The sequence below is a fragment of the Tupaia chinensis genome, unplaced genomic scaffold (assembly GCF_000334495.1).
Source record: "Tupaia chinensis unplaced genomic scaffold, TupChi_1.0 Scaffold000191_1, whole genome shotgun sequence".
Lineage (NCBI taxonomy): Eukaryota > Metazoa > Chordata > Mammalia > Scandentia > Tupaiidae > Tupaia > Tupaia belangeri.
Genome location: NW_006159666.1, coordinates 502,374 through 521,944, shown reverse-complemented (window position 1 = coordinate 521,944; position 19,571 = coordinate 502,374).

The window sequence follows — 19,571 nt, the reverse complement described above, 5'->3', positions numbered from 1 at the left end:
TCGACTGCGGTTCAAGTCCCAGACCTGGTGGCTTAAACTCACGCCGGGCACATGTGTGTGTGTGCCCAAGATCCCAAGAGGAAAATGGAGGAGAAGGTCTTGCAGCATGGCCATCCCCCTTAGGGGGTGATTTCTTGCATTTTGCCTCTCTGTCTCTCTCTGTCTTTCTGGCGAGTGCATGCGCCCTACAGCAAAAACCTCTCCAAAAAAATAAAAGACTATTTGGGATAAATAAACTAATTAAATGAATATAATATTTATGGCAAAACTTTTATGGAAATTTACCTGTGAAAATAAAAACTATAGAAAAACTATTTACCTTACATTTTAATAGGTTTTAGGTTATAATATGATTTTCTAATTATTAAATGAAGAAATGATTTTTGTTATGGTTTTCTGAGGTCAGTAGGAAGTTGAGTCTTCCTTCACTTTACATTGGATTTTCACAGTCTTATCATAAAATGAATTTTACCAAAATATGTGAATGTTTAATTACTTTTCCAAGGAGGGAAAAACCCTAGGAAGAAACATTTAATAGACAGAAGAATGTAAATTTCTCTGGGGACCAACATGGCTGACCACAGTTGAAGTCCCGGACCAGGAGGCTTGAAACTCATACCAGGTACATGTTCATGCTTGCTCAAAATTTCCAGAGGAAAGTGGAGGGAAGGGATTGTGGTGTGGCCATCCCTCCTGAGAGGGAGGTGACGTCTCACTTTCCCTCTCACTGTCTCTCTCTGTCTCTATCTAGCAAATTCATGTGCCCTATGGCAAAAACCTTTAAAAAAAAAAGAATGTGAAGCTCTCCGTTGAAGTGAAGTACATGATCATATCCTCGAGTTGAGGGCCATGTCCTCCACATAGACTTTGAAAAACCACATTGTGTGTTATGAAGATGATGATGGGCTGCAAATTTTTAAAAATGTGATTAAAGAATACAAGATGAAAGACAATATAAAAAATAGAAAGTAAGCAAAAGCAAAAACAGATGAAGAAAGATTTTTGGTATAGGATGCATGCATTTGCCAGAGAGAGAGAAGGTGAGAAATCAACCCCTGTGCGATGGCCATGCCGCAATCCCTCCTCTTCCATTCTCTTCTAGGGATTTTGGGCACTCACACTCACATGCCCAGTGTGAGGTTGTATTTTTTTTTTTTTTATTATTTAGAATCATTTGTTTGTTTGTTTGTTTGTTTAATTTGACCAGAGAGGGGCAGAGTGAGAGAGAGGAAAGTGAGAACACAAGCTACCAGATCCAGGACTTGAACCGTGGTTGGCCATGTGGGAATCCAGTGCACCTAACCACCATGCCATCTGCTGGCACCCCCCAGTGAGGGGGGACTCAAACCATGATGGACTATGTGGGAGTCCAGTGATGTAACTATTACACCATCTGCTGGTTCTGTGAAAGAAAATCTTTTATAAAAAATCAATAAAAATAAAAACAGAAAATCACTAGAGAAAATCAATAAAACCGAAAGATGAGTCTTTGAAAAGATCAATAAAACTGATAAAACTCTACCCAGACTAAGAAAGAAAAGAACGTACAAATTACAAATATCAAAAATGAAAGAGGAGACTTCACTGCAGAACTCAGATGTTAACAGGATAATAAATAAATTTTATGAACAACTATAAGCCAACTTACTTGATAATCTGGGAAAAAATTCAATATACTCAAACTCATATGTGAAGAAATAGATCATATGAATAGGTCTAGGTTTATTAAAGATATTGAATTAATGATTAGTAACCTAATAGAAAAACAACAGCAACAAAACTGGTTCAAGTGGGTTAACCATTGAATTCTCCCAAACACTGAATGAAGAAATTAAACCAGTTATCTGTAATTTATTCTGGAAAGTAGAAACAGAAGGGACAATTCCTAAAACATTCTTTAAGGCTGGCATTACCCTAATATCAAAGTTGGGCAAAAGCATTTTAATAAAAGAAAACCATAGATCAATATCTATCATAAATATTGATAAAAATATTAACAAACTACCTCAAAACTAATTTTTAAATAAAGTGACAACGCTTCATTTGACAGAAGTATCGAAAGTGAAAATAGACATGACTTACAAGGCGTGGAGCAGGACATGACTGAATCTCAGTATGTAAAGTATGTTCACTTAAGACATATTTACATTTCTTCAGTGGTTTTATCGCATAGTTATAATACTTGTCTCGCCACTAATATCTCAATAATGGAAGAGAACAGAGATGATAGAAAGTAGAAGCATATGGGAGGCTCAATGTCAACCGAAGCAAGCCAGGCTATGAAGGAGAGGCATTGTATGTCCCCACTTAATACACACCCAACGTCTGCACCCTGTGACAGAAACGGGAAGACTGGAAGGTAAAATAGCAGGGAGGCCACGGAAGATTCCAGAAATAGTATAAGACTGGGTGTGGAGTGGAGAGGGAGGGAGAGGATCAGGGCAGAAAACACTTAACAGAAATAAAAAAGAAAAGTTACCTGTTGACAATGTACGTGGTAATATCTATGATTTGACTAATACACACTCTGATATACACTGTGGTCACATTGGAAAAAACATTTTGTAAAGATGTATAGTAGTTAAATATAAATTTTAAAAAGGAAAAAAACAAGGAGATTTTTAATGTTACTTTTACTTTAATTTTATTTTATTTCTTTAAACAGGTCTCCTATTTCCTCTGGTAACATAACCTTTTTCATAGCTGACATCATGGCTTCTTTTCCAAATTTTTTTTAGAGAGTTTTTTTTGGTATAGGGCATGTGTGCTTGCCAGAGAGAGAGAAAAAGAGTCAGAAAGTGAGAAATCGCCCACAGGGGGATGACCATGCTGCAATCCCTTCTCCTTTCTCCTCTCAGGATCTTGGGCATGCACGCACATGCACCTGGCATGAGTTGAAGCTGCCAGGTCTGGGACTTGAACCATGGTCAACTATGCGAGAGTCCAGCAATGCAACCATTGTCATCTGATGGTCCCTTCTAAAAGTAATTTTATATTTATTTTTTAAATAATATTACTACAAAGTCATACACATTTGAAACATTACAACAATTGTCTCTTTAACCTTTAATATATTGCCAATTTGTTTTTAAAAATCCCAACTGGCTCATAAATGTATGTTTCTTATTTCTATTTATAGTATTATGGCTTTCACTCCGTGCATCTTTAGCTATAACCTGGGTCATCTCTTTTTAGCTGCTCTTTTAAAAAAATAAGGTTAACTTCTTTTGAGAAAGAGAAAGACCGACACCCCATCAGGGTCTTTATGGTGTGACCACACCCGGTCTTAGCCGGTCAGTATGGCGGGCATGTGTGGGGTGCCTAACATATGCAGCAGCACCTTGCAGGGGGAACCTGGGGCCTTCCATGTGCCTTTGGCATCACAGAGTGTCGCATTATCCGTATTGCACTGTGGCTGGCCTTACTGCTCTTTTTAATTTGTAGGATTCCTTATTTCAGTTCTAATCTTCTAGAAATCTACTTACTTCTTGAAGCTTTAAAAAAAAATCCAAAGTTATCTCGATGCCTAAAAACAAAATCTATTATGATTAGATCCAAGCACCAATTTGATCCCCAATTTTGAATTTTATCCCTTTAATTTGATCTCCAACTTCCTCATTTTACCCTCCAACTACTGCAAAATATAGCAATTTATTCCATATCTTCCTATCTTTGTAAATCTGTCTTCTGCTGAGAACTCCCTAAACGTAACGCATTTGCATGTCTGACTTTTCTACCTTTGCTTCAAGTGCTGGCTCCTGTGTTATTACCTGGGACTGCACATGTGTCGCATTGGACAGGAACAGTAACACGCTACCTTGAAGAGTCGGTATGTGAGACCCTTAAGGCAACAATGTTTTGTGTTATTTTTCTCAAAGCTCCTTAGAGCTGTGTTCCTGACACCTGCTGGCAAAGATTGGGAGTGGCTCACCCTGTAGGGAGCGCCAGTCTCTGTCTCTTGCAAGAAAGGAACAGCTGAAAAGATCCACCTAATAGTTTCAGCTTATTTTTTCTCCAGTGGTATCATATTAATAGTTAACACATTATCAGAATGTTTTTCTGCCCAAACCTCTACTGCTTTATGTTAGCTAACCTAATAATTGTCACTGATTTTTGATACATCACTACACTCAGCTCAATCTTGTTTTTATAATGCTTTAAGAAAAACGAAACTCTGATTAAGAATTGCTCCGTGTTGTGCAAGAATATCTGATTGGAGTGGAGCTGCGGGTGTTCAGTCTTCACTGTCCAGTTATGCATAACACAAGCCCTCCAGGACCTATGCTTTAAAGAATTCGCAGGGTCTCTTCTTCTGTGTCCATAATAATAGGACAGGGGGCCACAATTTCTTTTCAGCGTAGCCTTTCTCAATAGAGATGCTTTCTTTCATATTTCCGTGCGAGCTGTCATCTCATCATGATAGCTATCAGCCACTTAGTCTGCATTGGTGGGAAGCCCGGTGCAAGCAGCAGAGGCGTCCCTATCAGTGTCCTCGAGCCTCTAACTGACTCAGTCCCTCAGTTCTAGTCTCCTGAATGCCACATTTGGTGACAGTGCTCAGAAAACACTCAATTTGCTGATGTTTTTCAGAGGTGATCTGAGATGCTGGAAATCATGTCTTTTTTATTCCATTTCTTACCTCCGGGGAGGACAAAGTCAGCTGTACCTCACCCTCAAAACCATGCAGTAAGAACTGGCAAGGGAACTAGCAGGTGGCTTAGTGGTTGAGGCACTGGACTCCCACATGGTTGACTGCAGCTGGAATCCCGGAGCTGGCATCTTGAAACTCATGCTGCGTGCATGTGCCTGCGTGCCCCAAATCCTGAGAGGAGATGGAGAAGGGATTGTGGCATGGCCAACCCCCTGGGAGGTGATTCCTCACTTTCTCTCTCTCTGTCTCTCTGTGTCTCCGGCAAGCATATACACCCTATAAAAAAAGTGTCATGACAAAGATGCTAGAGACTCTAGTTTGTGTCTATGATTAATTAGTTTCTTACAAATCACAAATATTTGTAAGCACTCCTGGAATTACAGAAGGTGGTAGCTACTCTAGTAAGTCAATACAGCTAAATATACATTAGTAAGGTTTTAATTGAAAAGCAGCTTTTTTGAATGTTTTTCATTATAGCTATCACTCTGAGACATTTTTTCTCAGAACAATTGTAGAATTTAGAATTCACAACATTTTATCCATAATTTACTTTTAAAATTCTACATGCCTTAAATATTTATTTTCTAACATTTAAACATTTTGTAAAAACACTTGGAGTTGTTGAATTTAGTAAATATCTCAAGAATTTTCATACTATTATGTCTCCAGCATTTTATTTACTTATTAAATAAAATATTTACTGTATAAATGTACTTGTTTTAAAAATGGCAGTTAAGGGACCAATAGGGGGTTTAATGGTTGCTGGACTCCCACATGGCCAACCATGGCTCAAGTCCCAGACCCGGTGGCTTGAAAATCATGCTGGGCACATGTGTGTGCATACGTGTCCAAGATCCCAGGAGGAGAAAGGAGGAGAAGGGACTATGGCATGAGCACCCTTCCTGGGGGGTGATCTCTCACTTTCCTTCTCACTCTCTCTGTCTCTTTCTTTCTTTCCAGCCAGCACATGTGCCCTAAGGCAAACACTTCAAAAAAAATGCAGTTAATACTTTACTGCTTCAGATACATCCATTATATACTTTCTGGCATTAATACGGTGAAATGATATTTAAAATCTCTTAATTTATTAGACTCTTTCAGTCTTCCAACATTTTTCTTTATTTCCTAACCTCTACTACCTTTTCCATTATTATCCACCAATACACGAACCCTTTCAACCTAACCACTCATTAACCAGTTACGCAGCGTTAAGTGGTTTACAACTAAATGACGGCTTGCAAGATTGTTACGGTGGGCTATTTCTGTAATCATCGACGTGCACTGATCTGATATGTTACATGTATGTATGTAACCCAAGTATGTACACAGGCAGACACGGACACGTGCACATTTACTTGGACTAAGTGCTGCAAGTGTCAGGAGGGCCATTTTTCTCTACTGAAGCCCAGCACACCGGTCTTCACAGAGTAAACACAATAAACATTTTGGAATTAATAATGCATACATATCCTCTGACATCCTCTAGCAAATAATGAAGATGCCATTTTGCATAATTATTGTTACCTTTGGAAGAGCAGTGTAGTTTACTGAATCCGCTGACTCAAATGCTAATCTCACCTGGAAACACCCTCCCAGTCGCAACTGGAAATGATGTTTAATCTGGGCACCTTGCAGCCCACTCAAGCTGACACCTAAAATTAACCATCACCATAACTGAATAGGTTTTCAATGTCACCATGAGAACTAATTAATAACATTGCTGTGTCGACATCTCAACTATTCCGAATAAGTGTGGATAAGATCCAGAGATCTACATTTTCAACATGGAGTGATTCGTAAACATCATCTGTAGATGTACTTACAGAAGAAGGAATTTAAACATTGCTAGTGGCCCTTGTTTGCCTGTATACTTGTTTTTATTCACTTAGGTGGGAAGGTCATTTATACTAAAATTAAGGGAGTAGAGCAATTTAGGAATTTGGTCATTTTATATAATAAGGTCAAGAATATTGGAATCATCTTCTCAAAAATCTATAAAAAGGACATTTTGGGAAATTTGGAGATGCTCCAAGAAAATGGTGGAAATCTTGGTTTTGGAGAGAATTGTGGGTGGTAGGAAGTATAGCTTGGCAAAGATGAAAAAGAAAGAAACAAGTTGGTGGAGTACTGACGGTGGTCTTCACACTGCTGTCCGGAGAGTAAAGCCTGAGCTCTGTCCCACCGCCCTCCCGCGATTGCCAGTCCTGTAACATGTAACCCCTCTAGACTTGCACTGTTGTCTCTGTGAAGAAAAAATACACAGGGGTGGTGCAGAAAGGAAAGACAGCTCTGGCAGGTGAGGCTGAGACGAGGTCTGGGGACCGGTAAGAGCGGAGAGAACCACAGACAAACCTCGCCAACCACTCAGGAGGCGTTGTAAACACTGACTAGGGTGGTGGGAGATTCTCAGCGGACCCGGGGCAGGACTTGGAGCTGTTTTATTTGGAGTACAAGGACAGGTGACTGTACCAGATTGGAAGACCAGGGATGCAGAGTTTAGATATGTTCAAATATGTTCACCTGTATTTAAGGGTATGTAGAATGCTCATAATCTGAACAGGTGTGCATTTTTCTTAGTTATTTTCATCAAAACATTCTTACAATAGTCATTCTTATTAAAGTTGACAGGTAAAACTGAAAAAGAAAAGACACAAAGAATGACAATTCACTGACCCAGAACAGAGCTACTGCTGCAAATAAAATTTTCCAGGAAAACTCAGAAGTTGGGGTGGTAATCAGATAAGGAGAATAATTAGTAAGACATACTTTTAGAAAGCCTCCAAATTCGAACCAACCTTTCTTTCTTCTGCATCCTCTGTGTATGACACACCTGACTTGAAAGGGAAGCTGCTTAAATAACTTCAAGAATAATATAATAATAATATATTGTTATAAGCAGTAATACTTATTATAAGTATTATTATTTATATATATATGTGGTTGTTGTGAATAATATTGATAGTGTAGTAATAAGGCTCACTCAGTTGCTGGGTCTGACGGATGCTGCTGGCTCTGTCACCCGCAGAACTCACTGTGGGGAAGCGCATGTGCGGTATGCAGTCCACGTGATGAATTTAAAAAGCTGCACATGCTTTATGCCTGGCAGACCCCTCCAGAGTCTAAGTACTTAATTTAAGAGAAAAAAAAAAAAGAAGATAATGCCTCAATCTTGGATACCTAGAGAAACCAGAAAGTCTCTTTTGAACGGTTCCCAGAGATGACAGAAGAGCATGCACTGAAAAGCCGTGAGAAGTTCTGAGTTTTTTGCTCTGTAAGGAAGGCGCTTTGCTGCACCGCGGTCTGCAGCTTCTCCTCTGCCTGCTGTCTGGCTCCTCTGTCTGATGCTGGTCAGGGGCAGCGCTCCCCCACCCTGAGCATTCCTGTAAGCTCGTCTTCTCTCATTATCACATCGTTTTGTGTTCAAAGGACATTGGATGTTTGTGGCAGCTTTTGAACCCCAAGGAGGGTTATAAAGAAATAGTCAGATAAGACTTTGAATTCACATCAAATACATGTCAACATTTCAAAACTGATCAGAGTTTGCTAAATGCCTCAGAAAGTTCATTTCAGACGAGGGAAAATAATTAGCCCAGGAAAAATCTACCACCTATGATGAGAAGAAGAAACAGTTACAGGAAGTTCATTTGATATGGGCTACCCCAATTAAAAACAGCAATTCCGATCAAAGACCGGCAGAGACCTGGACATTGCTGTCATCTTGCCTCATTTCTGTTGTTTATATTTCCCAGAGATAGCTTGCTAATGGAAATGCTCATATCTGTATCGAAAGCATCTCCATTTTTCTATCACTTTTGCTTCAATTAGCTAATGTTCCTTTCCAATTAGGCACAGAGATTCATGTTGTAGATTTCTTCTGAATGAAGAAATAGAAACACAAGACATCTCCGTAATTAAATGTAATTTTCTCTGACAAATGAGAGTCAAGGGAAAGAATAGAACAGAGAGACACAAATTTCTGTATTTCTTTCTTTTAAATGCTACAGAGTGCACACATTCATTAGAGAGAGAGGGAGAAAAAGAGAGAAAGCACCCCTCATTGAGGCGTGGTCAAGCCACAATCCTTCTTTCTTCATTATCTCTCCTATCAGAAATTGGGGTAGGCATGTACGTGCCCTCGGGCCAGGATTTGAACCACAGTCAGTCATGTGGAATCCAGCTCCTTACGAACAGTACTTACCCACTGCACTGTGAGGCCAACCCTATACAAACTGTATTTCAGAAATTTCAGATTTTACAAAGCTGTTTGAAAAACAGCATAATCTCAGACCACTCAGTATGATCTCATGCAAAACCACATGGTGTCAGACATATGTGGAGCTGGTCTCCCAGAAGTAGAGGGAAGGTGTGAATGATGGTCACCAGAGCCTGTGATGGCCGGGGCAAGGAGAGGTTAGGGAAGAATGCATGTCTGCAAGTAGAAAGGAGGAAAAGGTCCAGAGACCTTTCGCACAACACGGCACCCGTAGTTAAGGATGATGTGCTGATTCTTGAACAGTGCCTAGAGACCGAATGGTACGTGCTGTCATCATAAGAATGACAGTTGCATACGGCAATCCATTCTCTCATTAGCAACATTAAGCCATTCCACAATGTGTATGCACGTCAAAACATCATGCTGGGACCAGCAGTTGGCGTAATGGCTATGTCACTGGACTCCCATGTAGTCGACCGCAGTTCGAGCCTCAGAACCGGTGGCTTAAACTCATGCAGGGCGCGTGTGCATGCGTGCCCAAGATCCCGAGAGGAGAATGGAGGAGAAGGGATTGCGGCGTGGCCATCCCCCTGGGGGGTGATTTCTCGCTTTCTGTCTCTCTGTCTCTGTCTGTCTGGCGAGCGCACGCGCCCTGTAGCAAAAACTTCTCAAAAAAACAAAACAAAACAAAACAAAATCATGTTGTATGTGATGTACATACCATGTCTTATATAGTTAAAAATTAGGCAGTTTAGACAATGCAACAATACAATAAAGTGGGTCAGCTATAGACGATGTCTGAGCAGGTGCAGGGCTGTGTGCTGGCTCTGAGCAGGTGCAGGGCTGTGTGCTGGCTCTACCTGAACCCCTCAGCATGCCTGAGGTGCCCTGATCCTGGTGGGCTGCAGGATAGGGTGCAGGTCACAGAGGGAGAGCCTATTCAATGTGCCTGTCTCTCTCTCACTCTCCCACTCCCTACGTAAATAATCAAAAAAAAAAAAAAAACTTAGCAAAAACTGTCTTAAAAAATTCTCCTTGCTATTATTAAAAGAAAAACCTTTTCCAATTTTGATTATAAATAAGAAATGAATAAATAAATAAGTAAGTAGTGAACAAGTCAAGACATTGAAATACCAGATATACAAATATAATTTTATATCAGAATTTTAGAATTTTAAGAAAAAATCAATATTTACCACTTTCAAATGTATAAACACACTTAACCTATGAAGGTCTGAAGGCTTGAGAAGCCTTTTTAATTCTTCATTAATTTCGTGTTTTGTTGTTCACCATTTGGAAAAGACACGATACCAGGCCATGCAAGTTATTCTGCATTTTCTTCTGATTATTACAGTTTGGAGAGAAACACAGGCCGCATCTGCAGTTTTGTGAGCTAAGAAGGAAGTGATGAACTGTGTACAAGGGGACTGCAGAGAGCAGGAGCCTCATCTGGGAAGCAAGGCAGGGTACTTCCAGCACCTGGGCAAGTGGCTGGGACCAGGCAGGTATCCGTTCTGGGCGATAACCGAAGGACGATGAAGTTGGCAGGAAGTAACACTTTAGGCGCCCGAACAAAGGGTTTTTCAGAAATGTCCTAACTTGAACTGAAAACAGAAAGGCCAAGAGAAGGTCCTTACAGGCCGTATCATCCTCTAGAATTACAGCGTATTCTCTGATCAGGATTATTTCAATGAGAAGGTATGGAAGGCATTTTTATTATCTCTGGAGTTAAGGGTAACTGTTAGGTCTTCCACTCTTACAACCAATATAAATTTGTTTACTAATTTTTAGGCTGAAAATTGTAGTAGTTTACTTAACTAGAAATATATGAACAACTACAGTAGATGTAACAAGAAGTTAGAAACAATGAAGTGAAAAATAGTAATAAAATTATTGAGAAAGAAAAGATTCTCTCATGTTCTGTTACTTTCTGAGAAGTTAAGACTCTAAAAGTCATAGTGATATTGCTTGAAAATAAAATATAATGAGATTAACCTTTATCTGGTAGAAGAGATTGCCCTTTAAAGAGCAAAGATTTTAGTTGAATTTTGGAGTGCTTATTCATAACTCTTCCTTATTATAATCTGGTAGGCAAGTTGGGGCACAAGGGTTTGAAATTATACTCTACTTCCATCTCATTGTTTACTGCAAAAGATCCTTAGGATCTCTAAACTTGATGCTGTTTACTTCAACACTGCTGGGTTTTAGGTAGTCGAATGTAGTCTATGAACCAACTGTATATATGATAAGACTCACAGAGATGATTTTAAAAGGTAGCAGTCTTAGTCTTCTTTCAAACTAGCTATCCAAACTGTGGGCATAGTTGAGGCAGGGAGCTAAGTCTGGCTCCAAAATTTGACATCAGAAGTTCCCTAAATGAGGGGCCTGCAGGTGGCATGGCAGTTAAGGCACTGTTGTCCCAACATGATTAACCATAGTTTAAGTCCTGGACCTGGAGGTGTGCTTTCTCACTTTCCCTTTTTCTCTGTCTCTGTCTCTTTGTGATCAAATTAAAAAATTAAATATGAATAAAATTAAACACATAATTCTTTTAAAAAAAGTTTCCTAAGTGAGAAACAATTTCTAAGTGAGATGAAATGGCTTACAGCATTTCTGTATTCTAGTCAGCAATAAGTAGGAATACTTTCAAATAAAATAGAAAACATGCCAGTGTCAAGTCACCCATAAGTGCTGAGTCACTGGGGATTCCAGATGCTCTGGAACTAGAGGGGAGGACCACAGGAGAGATCTGACATTCTCAGCCATTTCACCTGGGGACATTTGCTTATTTGGAGGTAGACAGGAGTCTAGGGTCTGAGTACCAAACTATATGAAATGACTTAAAATATTTCACAGAGAAATGGAATTTAAGTATGAGTTTATTTTGGTGGGGAAAAATTGAAATCTGTCTGTAGTTCTTCCGTAGTATCTGTTTTCCTTGAATTTCTAAAGAGCTGTCATGCATGGGCAAGTCAGGAGAGAGTGAAACCACCAGAGTTTTAGAAGATTTGAGTCTCGAGACATGAACTGGTTTATCTTTAAGGATAGTTGAATTCTGGCAAAGAAGGTAGCCTAGACTTCACTTAGCCAAATCCCTGATTTAACTATGGCTTACAGCATTTCTGTATTCTAGTCAGCAATAAGTAGGAATACTTTCAAATAAAATAGAAAACATGCCAGTGTCAAGTCACCCATAAGTGCTGAGTCACTGGGGATTCCAGATGCTCTGGAACTAGAGGGGAGGACCACAGGAGAGATCTGACATTCTCAGCCATTTCACCTGGGGACATTTGCTTATTTGGAGGTAGACAGGAGTCTAGGGTCTGAGTACCAAACTATATGAAATGACTTAAAATATTTCACAGAGAAATGGAATTTAAGTATGAGTTTATTTTGGTGGGGAAAAATTGAAATCTGTCTGTAGTTCTTCCGTAGTATCTGTTTTCCTTGAATTTCTAAAGAGCTGTCATGCATGGGCAAGTCAGGAGAGAGTGAAACCACCAGAGTTTTAGAAGATTTGAGTCTCGAGACATGAACTGGTTTATCTTTAAGGATAGTTGAATTCTGGCAAAGAAGGTAGCCTAGACTTCACTTAGCCAAATCCCTGATTTAACTAAGATGTTCAAGCATACTATCTGACTAGAAAAATTACTTCTTTCCATCATTTGAGCCTCTATAATTTTTATACAGAATAATTTCCATATAATAAAGTCACCAGGTATGACAAAAGACAGTATATTTGATTTTTAAGTCAGGAGTATAAAAATGTGAAGAATTTCATAAGGCACTCAAACATGTATGTTAGCTAATTAGGACATCCGAACACCGGAAATTGGGAACTACATGTTCAATATATATAGAAAAATACAGAAAATAGAAGACAAATTTAAGAAAATAGAGAATTGGGATCTACAAAATTATTATACATAAATTCTAGAAATTAGAATTATAATACTTACATATAAGATTCCTTCAATAGTTAAAAACCCATTAGACACAACAGAAGATATGCTACTGAGCTGGAGGACACTTCAGTGGAAATGTAACATAAAGCCCTCGGGCAGAGGTCTGGGTGCTGTCTATCAAGGAGAGAGGCAACAGAATGATGAGATCAAACATTCTTAGAATCAGAGCTGCACAGGAAGAGAGAGCATGAAAAGTGAAAGAATAATACTAAAAATAATAATGAATGAGGATTTTTCAAAGTGATTACAACATAAGCAGATTCAAGAAGCCTAATAAGGGAACCAACAGTTAGCGTAATGGCTATGTCGCTGGACTCCCACTTAGTCGACTGTGGTTTGCGTCCTGGACCCAGTGGCTTAAAACTCATGTCAGGCGCGTGTGCGTGCGTGCCCAAGATCCCGAGAGGAGAATGGAGGAGAAGGGATTGCGGTGTGACCATCCCCTCTGGGTGGTGATTTCTCGCTTTCGGTCTCTATGTCTCTCTCTTTCTCTCTGGCAAGCGCACACGCCCTATAGCGAAAACCACTCAAACAAAGCCCACCCCCCATAGCGAAAAACCCCCAAAAAAAAAAAAAAAAAAAAAGAAAAGAAAAAGAAGAAGAATGTTATGCTGAGACACATCATAAAAGAGCAGTGAATGCTGAAGAGCAGTGAATGCTGAAGACTAAATGAACGAACAATCGCAGCAGTGAAAAAGGAACACCCCCCCCATTGAAGGGACAATTAATCATTACAGTCACTGTTTTAAAGAAAAATGTATCAATGTATATTATAATCTCTAGGGCTCTTTCTTTTTTTCTTTCTATTATTTAAAATTATTTAATTTTATCTATTATTATTTTTAAATTTGCTATAGGGCAAAAGAAAGAGAGGGGGAGAGTGAGAGAAAGCAAGCCACCAGGTCCAGGACTCAAACCGCCATGGCCATGTGGGAGTCCAGTTCCTTAACCACCATGGCACCTGCTGACCCCTATAGGACTCTTTGTAAACAAGATTAAAGACATTGCACAAACTACCACTTAGTGGAGAGATGAAAATGGAACAATAACAATTACAGATCATTCCAGAGGCAGGCAAAGGAAGAGAAAAGGGCATAAAACAAAAGAGACATAAATCCACAGAGAAGGCTTGCTTTGGGGGCTCCGGGGCAGTGAGACAGCCCGCATCCCTGCTGATTCACCTGCACATTCTGTGGGAATAATGGAGCCAGGAAGGTGGAGTCAGTGCTGCCTCTGGTGGGGCTCGCTCAGCTACACTACGTGGCCAGCGTGGTGCGGGTCTTGACTGACTTTCGCTTTGGCTTCTTGTCGTGCTCAGCTCTGTCTGCACCTGGCAGCTCAGTGCTCTTGAACTCAGCTGAGCTCTGGTGGAGAGAGGCCATCTAGAGCATATAATAATCATAAAAGAATCAATGTTTGGGGTCAGCAGGTGGTGTGGGGAGTAAGGGCACTGGACTCCAACATGACTGACCTGACCGTGGTTCGAGTCCTGGACTGGAGGCTTGCTTTCTCACTATCCCTCTCTCTCCCTTGCTCTGTCCCTCTCTGGTCAAATTACAATAAATAAATAAAGTTAAATAAGATAATTATTTAAAAAAAGAATCAATGCTTTATGAAGAAATCCTGATTGTAACTCTGTAAGCATAGTACATGTAAAGTAAAAATTGGAAGAACTTAAAAGACAGAAGCAGGGGCAGCAGGTGGCATGGTGGTTAAGGTGTTGGACTCCCGCATGATTGACTGCCATTCAAGTCCTGGACCTCGGGACTTGCTTTCTCACTTTCTGTCTTTCTATGGTTAAATTAGAAAAATAATTAATTATATAATAAAACAATTTTGGAAAAAAAAAGGAAAGAGAGTGCGGGAGAGGGCCATGGTGGTTAAAGCACCGGGCTTCCAAATAGACTGACCATGATTTGAGTCCCAGGCCTGGCAGCTTGCTTTCTCACTTTCTCTCTCTCATCTTTCTCTATCTAGTGAGCACACATGTCCTATAGTAAATTGATAATAATAATAATAATAATAAATAAAATGTAACAAATATATAATTAAAGGAATAGTGGGGGCATCTCCAGCTCATTCTCAGTGGCTGAAAGAACAAATCGTGAAGCACCAGGCTGGATATGCACGCTCGAAGAACACAGGTAACTAACTACCTTGATCCAGCCTGAATTAGCGGGACACAGTACAAATTGACTTTGAAACCACTTGACAGTAGAACTCACAGATGGATGTGTGCATGCCCTGTGCCCCCACTCCATCCCTAGCGAAGCACTGCAGGGCATATGCACATCTTTTCCACAAAGACGTGGACTGGGATGTTCAAAAGCTTGCAATCATGAACTCTGGACCCTGCTCCGTGCTCAGCAGAGGAGCTACATGAGCAAACGATTGAGATATATTTTTACTGAATTGATTATTATACTAAAAAAAAAAAAAAGAATTAACTCCAGCCACTCGACAGTTGAATAACTTGTAACTATTGTGCTGAGCAAAGGAGCCAGAGGCTGAAGCACACATGCTGGGTGCACTCACCCACATGAAGTAGAATTCACCTCTGCTGTAAAAGGCAGGATGGCAGTTACCCATTGGCAGGAGGGGCTAACCAAGAGATTGGGCCTGGGTGGACTGGCTGTGTCCTGCTTGCTCTGTGCACTGGTTGAAAATAAGGAAAGAAGCTGATTTGTTTTGTTTTGTATTGTTTTGTTTTTAGTTTTATTCCCATAGGGTGTGTGTGCTCACTGACAGAGGGAAAATGAGAAGTCACCCTTCAGGAGGGTGGCCACACTGCACTCCGTTCTCCTCCGTTTACTTCCTTGGAAATTGGACACACACACACACACACACACACACACACACACACACACACGCCTGACATTTTCAAGACTCCAGATCTGGGACTCAAACCGTGGTCAGCCATGTGGGAGTCCAGTGCCTTAACTATTATGCCACCTTCTGGCTTGAAGTTGAGGTCTTGGTGGGTACATTTTTGTCTGTGTACTCTACTTGGAGTATAGAATTTAAAGAGTTTTAGGAAATGAATCAATTTGAAAAAAATTCAGAAACAAAACAAAACAAAACAAACGAAGAAACAGAAAAAACCCAAATGACCTGTGTAGCCCTGGGGATCTGTGTGAAGCTCAGAGAACAGGATAAAATATTCTAAAACTTATACTGCATGGAATATGAAAGGATTGTGTTGCTCTTCAGTTGCTATTTCAATGATAAGAAAAATGTGGCATATATTGAACCAGTATTTGGCCGGTCTCTGAACAGCTGCATCTCTTCACTTTTTCCATTGTTCCTCTCCTCCGTGGCGTCTTTATTACATTCTGAAAGTGTGATCACAAAATATGACATTTACCTGCGGCCAAGGCTGCTTCTGCCTTTTACAGCTCCAGTGCAGGTGTCATAAGTTGGATCTGAGATCATAAAGTATTTCTCACCCAAACAGGAAGGCTAGATTTACGACCTAATGTCATTCCTCAATCAATTGGAAATACCAAGAAATACACTCCCTACATACAGGCCATTTTTTATGACCTAAATAGAAAACAAGACTACAGCAAAATAGCAAAATAATTTGGTGGGGTCCTATTATAATTATAATGTCTGATTTTGGTAAAGAACGTATCTTTTCAAGAAGCTTTTGGTGTTTTTCTAAAATAGCTTATTACCCTATTTTCTTAATTATTTTTACTGGACATATTAGTGTAAATAATTATTTTTCAAGATTTTAAGTGGCTGTAATATTACGGCACTTAATTTTACATGTCCTTAAATTCTGCTTGGATATGTAATATGTCAAACAGTATTGAGTTATTACCCAGAATATTATGGAGTTCACTTTGAACGGTACTCTGAGCATTGCTACCTTGTGTAGGTCACAGGCTTACCGTACTTACATTTCAATGAATAGCATTGTGCAGTTGCTATCCAGTGAGTTCACAGCTGCATTTTTTCAGTTGAATAGATGGTGCTTTATGACAAATGTATTATAAGAAAGCATGACTCGTTACTCTTTCCTAGCTTTTTAATTTTTCTTGCCTTAGAATCATATCATTGAAGGAGGTTGGGGACATTGACAAGTCAGTGATTTTTCTTCTTAGCAGAAAAAAACAAGCAGGTTTGTAAGGATAGTATTATGTGAAACGGAAAAAAAAAATTGGATGTTGTTTTCTAAATCCATACCGTATTTAAAGATGACTCAACTTCTGAAACACTGGAACGGGAACTTCCAAATCTTGAGAGCAAGTATTTCCAAAATCACTTCGTGATGCAGTGCAAGTTGCAAGGAATAAGAGAGACTTAACATCCAACCAGTTCTTGAGATTGAGGTACAAACAGCTAGCAAAATATAGTCCCTGAGCTTCAAGACCTTGCCTGCTCTCTGAAATGCCAGAGCGCTATTTATTTCTTCCCTTTTTGCCTTCTTCCACGTGGTCCCCAGACACTGCAGTGTGGGTATAAATTAGACAGACAGTCCATCAGATCTCCTTTTAGTCCATCCCCTACAACACACATGAAATCGCTTTCGAGGTGTCATCTCAAAGGAATAAAGGCAGACAGGAGCAATATTTCAAGTCCGACCAGGTAAAAAGCGGTTTAGAAAGTACAAGCACAATGTCTTGGAATCGCTCAGTGACATACACACTTCATCAAATGCCATTTTGACCATGTTACTGACTTTTTTGTTTTCATATAATAAACATGTATTGCTCAAGACAATTTGGGAGTTCAGGAATACATTTATCCTGTTCAGCTTATGCTCTGCCCTTACACCATCATAGTCTTCAAATCATGGCCTGTGTAGGACTCTGAATGTTCCCTGGGTCCTGGAGCTAGAAATGAGAGGCATAGTGGTGAGACTGGACAATTTGGTCACGTCGTCTACTAGATTATTACAAGGCAGGCTCTGTGCAATCTGCATGGATAAGAAGGTAATTGGGGAGCTGGCACCATGGCCTGGTGGTTAAGGCAGCCAGATCCCACATGGCCCACCCCACGGTTCAAGTCCCAGACTTGGTGGCTAGAAATGCACAACTGAGCATGTGCATGAGTGTCGAAGATCCTGATGGGAGAGGAATGTATTCGTAGAAAAAGGAACTGGAACCAACAGGTAGAATGGAGGTCAAGGTGCTGGACTCTTACATGGCCAACTGCACTTGAAGCCCTGGACATGATGACTTGCTTTCTCACTTTCTCCCCATGGCCCCCCTCCCCCATACACTCTATAGCAAATGTAAAATAATGAATAAATTAAAATAAATAATTTTAAAAAAATAGAAGAGACTGTGGCATGACCATTCTCCATGGGGAGTTCTTTCTCCTCTCTGTCTGTCTGTCTGTCTGTGTATCTCTTTGTGCCCTCTAGGAAAAATAAAGTTTTATATTTCCTCCTAGAAGAAATAGGACTTATAAAGGCACATATCCAATCAGAGAAGTACTACATCCTCAGAGACAGAGTTTATGTAAGAGCAAATAAATGACTGTTTTAGTTGTTACCATAGAGTCAGCAGTTATGTGTTGGTGGGTGTAGTGTTTATGATACTCGGAAGAATGAAAGAAAAGAGTTGTTGATAATAAACTGCATTTGGAGAATAGGCACTTCCTTGTAGCTTAGCTTGGACTTTTTTTTTTCTTTCAAAAATCCTGATAGAGGGAACCAGCAGTTAGCGTAATGGCTATGTCGCTGGACTCCCATGCAGTCGACCACGGTTTGCGTCTCGGACCCGGTGGCTTAAAACTCACGCTGGGCGCGTGTGTGTGCGTGCCCAAGATCCCGAGAGGAGAATGGAGGAGAAGGGACTGCGGCGTGGCCATTCCCCCTGGGGGGTGATTTCTTGCTTTCTGTTTCAAATGTCTCTGTCTGTCTGGTGGGTGCACGCACCCTATAGCGAAAACCTCTCCAAAAAAAAAAAAAAATCCTGATAGATGCAAATCCTGTGAGAATGGGATGCATACCAATATTTGAGATGGAAGACAGGAGCACTTCTTTCCTTTTACTCATTATTTCCTACATACATATTTGATATGTTTAAGTTTTAATGTTAACTCTTTGTAGTTTGCACATAAGTGAGAATAGATTTTGAGACTACCTTGTATCTGACTGGAAAATATATCCTTTTCATTCTCTGAATAGTCATTTTTTTCTCATTATTATTATTATTTATACATTCAATCGCTATACATCATTTAGATTGTAAAGAGACTTTACCCAGCATGATATACACCTCAGTCTAGTTGAGAATACTATACGCATCCTCATCAACAGATAATAAACCATATCTATGTCCCACAAAAATCTTACCTCTCTATTTTTTTCCCCAGATTTCCTTTCGTACAGTCTTCCCCTCCCACATTCTCCTTTCACTTTGTCCCTAGTGTCTATAACAATTTTTAATGCTTTTATGTCCTCCAGTCTTTCAGTCTCTACAATAAATTGCAGACGGTTGGTGTATGTTAAGTGGAGACATACAATGTCTCTCTTTCATAGCCTAACTTGTTTCACTCACCAACAAATCTTCCATATTCATCCACTTTCCATCAAATTCCAGGCTCTTGTTGTTTTCTTTATGGCCGAATAATATCATGGAGTATATGTGTCACACTTTTTCAATATATTCATTTGTTTGTGGACATTTGGGTTGGTTCCATATTTTAGCAATAGTTCATAATGCTGCAACAAATATAGTTGTGCAAGTGCTTTTCTTTTTTTTTTGGAGAGGTTTTCGCTATAGGG